Below are 3,940 nucleotides of genomic sequence, written 5' to 3' on the forward strand. Positions count from 1 at the left end.
CAAGGTAGTGGTGCGGGCGTAGTCCTCACCTCACCTCAAGGAGAAGACTTGGAGTTCACTATTAAATATGGATTCAAGGTCTCCAATAACGAGACTGAATATGAGGCACTTGTAACAGGGCTAAGGATAGCGCATGATGTAAGAGAGCTAGACATGTAATAGCTTATTTAACTCCCAGTTGATAGTAAAGCAAGTCGATGGCTCCTATGAGGCCAAAGAAGAAAACATGATTCAATATCTGAAGCAGAATCCACCACACCAGAACCTATCCAAGAAGGAAGCTTACTCCATTAAAATTGGACCAAGAAAGAGGCCTAGTGCGAAGGCCTATTGTATCTTTTCGAGGGAAGAAAGGTGCCCTCAAGAAATCAGACTCTTCACTCTAAGAGTACTCCCTACTAGGTAGGAATCTTTACCAAGGAGGAGTCATTCCTCATCCGAAAACTTGCTGTTCAAGGAGCGGATAAGGTGCAACCTTATCCCCCAAAATCCCGCTTTTCTTGCCAGTCACACAGCTCCCCCTAGAACTCCTGCTATAGAGGGACTCCTCTATAAATATTAGAGGCACCCCACAACAGACTTCCCCTTCCACACTCGAAAAAACTCTTTTGTTGTTACTCTATTCGTTTAGAATTTGTGATCTTGCTTACAAAATTCTCATTTCTCTGATAATTTCTCGTTACTATTTATCTTTTCATAAATTTGGGATTAAGTTAAGTATCAGAATGCTAACGTGTTGTTTTGCAGGTCCTCTTTGTCAAGTACTTTCATTCGATTAGCCCAAATCCAACATTAAGATCCAAAGACTTTAGACCCATGCTAAAATCGCACGCATCATATTTATTTTAAATAATTTTTTTATAATAATTTAAATTATATTTAGAAAAATGATTGTAATAGAGATATTTTAAGGATGTAGATAGTCAGGACATTTTCTTCATAAAAAATAATATATATTATGAAGGTCATTTTATTATGTTTTGTAATTCAGATGTATAAATACACTTTATGGATATTGTAGGGGCGTATTTAACCTTTTTTTTTTTTTTTTTTAAATAATCACACGCGAAACCGAAGCAAGATCCACAAATATCGCAACGATAAACCCTACAAAATTAACCACTCTCATACACATATGGCAACACTGTAACAGTGAGGGCACAATGGAAACACTGAAAGAACAGGAGGATGCCTTTGCCACAATAGTTAAACTCTGCAAGCCAACCACCTCGCAGGAAGCGAAATTCCGCGACTTCCCCTTCGTCCGGGAGTCGGAGGATTTTGCGGAGTCGAACCCGGGCCCTTATTCCTCGTCACCTGATCCGACGCCATCCGAAGCCCCAGGAATCCTCATGGTTTCTCCTCCCAACAGCGCTAATTCCATTAACCAACAAGTAGAAGACGAGGCGGTATACCACACCCCTCCAGAGCACCACGTCTCCAACCTCTATTCTTCAGAGGACCAAAACCTGGATGATTTATGTGCTGAGGGCCTGAGGACCGTCCACGCGGGCGATAGGTCTGATAGACAGCGGAAGATTAGGGTTCTCGAAGGGCAATCGGATGATGAGTTCGAGTCGAAGAGAATCAGGATTCAGAGAGAAGAATTGGATGGTGAAACGGTTCCTGTAGGCGAAACAGAGGCGATTGTGGTTGATAACCAGGGGAATGTGGCTATCAGTGATACCAAAGTTATTGTTCTGGACAGTGCGGATTCACTAGACACAATCAGTGAGGATGGTGTCGAGGTTAGCACAGTCGACGTCGTGCAAAGTATTGGTGAGTTTATGAAAGATGGTATGCCTGAGGTTGATGCCATTGATGGAAATCATGAGTTGGGGGAAAAGTGTAAATCTATGAAGGACTTTCATGTAAATAAAGGTGAAAATTCGAATGAAAATAGCAACCTCAGTGGGAGTTTGGACAGTAGTAAGATTGAGGAGGAAATTGTCAAGCTCAAATGTATTCTAGAATATGGATGCACCAAAAGGAGACAGGCGAGTGGTGTTGGTGTAACTGAGGAAGTTGTTAAGGTTGCGGAAGAAGGAAAAATGCCTAAACATGGGAATGGAGATGGAGGTCCGAGAACTCATCCCAAGAGAACTGAGGAAATTGATGATTTCCACTATATTGATGGGGGTGATGGTGAAATGAGGCAGAATGGGACAACTGGTGGTGATAGTTCTGCCGGAAGGCGTCAATTGCCAGCATCAATGAAGGAGAAAGAGAAGAATGTGAGAGCTGGGGAGAGAAAGAGTGGATTATTGGAATTTCTGCATGTACTTAAGGTGGTTGTTGAAGATATGGATGGTGGTGAAGATGTGAACTTTCTAGAGACAGCTAAAAGGCGGGGTTTGGTACTTCCACGGGCAAGATGGTGGGTCCATGAGGTTGATGATGAGTAGCAGTTTTTGCTTGAAAATATGGTGGTTCCTTTTGCTATCATATACTGAAGAAATTTTAAAAGAATCTGTGTAATTATACAAGTCTTCAGCATTTTGGTCCTAAATCCTATGTTTTTGCTTTTATTTGTAAATGAGGACCGCCAAGGTTGAAACACATTTTGTTCTTACTTTCTTTTATCTGTTCTGTGCTGGGCCAAGGGGGCAGATGGTTTCTGTTGGATGCGGGGGCATGGTTGATATTTGGGTTTCATAATATTCCACTTGCAAGCTGAAATTAGAGCTAGATGTTGCTAGCAAGGACTTTTGTTTGCCTCAGTAGCTACTCGGTCGTGTCATTTCAATAATGGATTGACTTTCTTTATGTATGCTACCTCCTGTAAATTTAGATGGCCAATTATGGTTCTAAAGAAAATTTCTGTTTCTTTTGGCATGAAAATCAACTAGTCGAAGTCAAGGACTTTTCTGCTTTCAGGTAAATTCATTTGGATATTTCATCCATCATTACATGGTCTGCTGAAAATGCAGTACTTGATATAATTCATTTGTCTTCCTTCTGCACTCTTGTCCTCTAATCAGAATCTATGCTTGATCCTGAACCTATTAGCTAACGGATTTGTCACATTTTGCAAGCAATATAAATGTTCTGGTAAAGAAACTCATATTTATACATGTGCAGGAAAATGCAGTGTGGTTTTGGCTCCCACATCCTGCATGCTCCAAGATACATTTCACTTTTTAGTTCCCCCCTCTTCTCCCCCTCAGTGGCTGAACAAGCAAACAAAGCTGTGTGTGAGCATCCTGATATTTGTTATTTGTTTCCATTAACTGTCGTGTAGAGGCAGATGAGGTTGACCCCTCCAGAGTGGCACATGCTGTTGGCGGTCTGGTATGTATACGGAGATGGTACACCACCAGTAGGAGATGATGACTTTTGTTCTAAAAGATTTCGTCGACATAGAATTGCTTCTTGATCAGATGTTTAAGTTAGGTTATAGTGATTATTTATTGTCGCATGGCCTTAGTTACATATAAATATATATGCTTTTACTGTTCTACGGCAGATATGGCTTTTGTAGGGTGCTTTTGCCAAAATGCCTTTTATAGATGCATGAAAGTTGCCCACCTAGGAGATTAAATTCATTTTACTGTGATAGTTCTTCTGCTTTACACTCAGTGCAACAGGATTTAGCTAGCAGCTTCTGAAATAAATTGTCAAGTTTTAAATAGCTATGCATGGAACCGAAAAAAAATAGAGAAAAAAAAAGTCCCTAAACTCTTAACCCTGAACCAGAAACGGAAAAATGAAAGCTCCCAACTCTCTCTCTCTCTGTCAAGGGCCGGTGTCGTCCCCACCATTGGAAAGAGGACTTTAATATTGTGGCTATATTGGAGTAAGGATTTCAGCAACCACATATTACACAGCCTTGCTTGGTGATATGGAATTACTAGCAGTAGGATGGATTAAACTCAACACAGATGGGCATCCAAAAGCCAGGGGAGGCAAGGGCTGTACGTCTCCTCCGCGATACCCACAC

The sequence above is a fragment of the Sesamum indicum genome, linkage group LG9 (assembly GCF_000512975.1).
Source record: "Sesamum indicum cultivar Zhongzhi No. 13 linkage group LG9, S_indicum_v1.0, whole genome shotgun sequence".
In the NCBI taxonomy this organism is placed as follows: Eukaryota; Viridiplantae; Streptophyta; class Magnoliopsida; order Lamiales; family Pedaliaceae; genus Sesamum; species Sesamum indicum.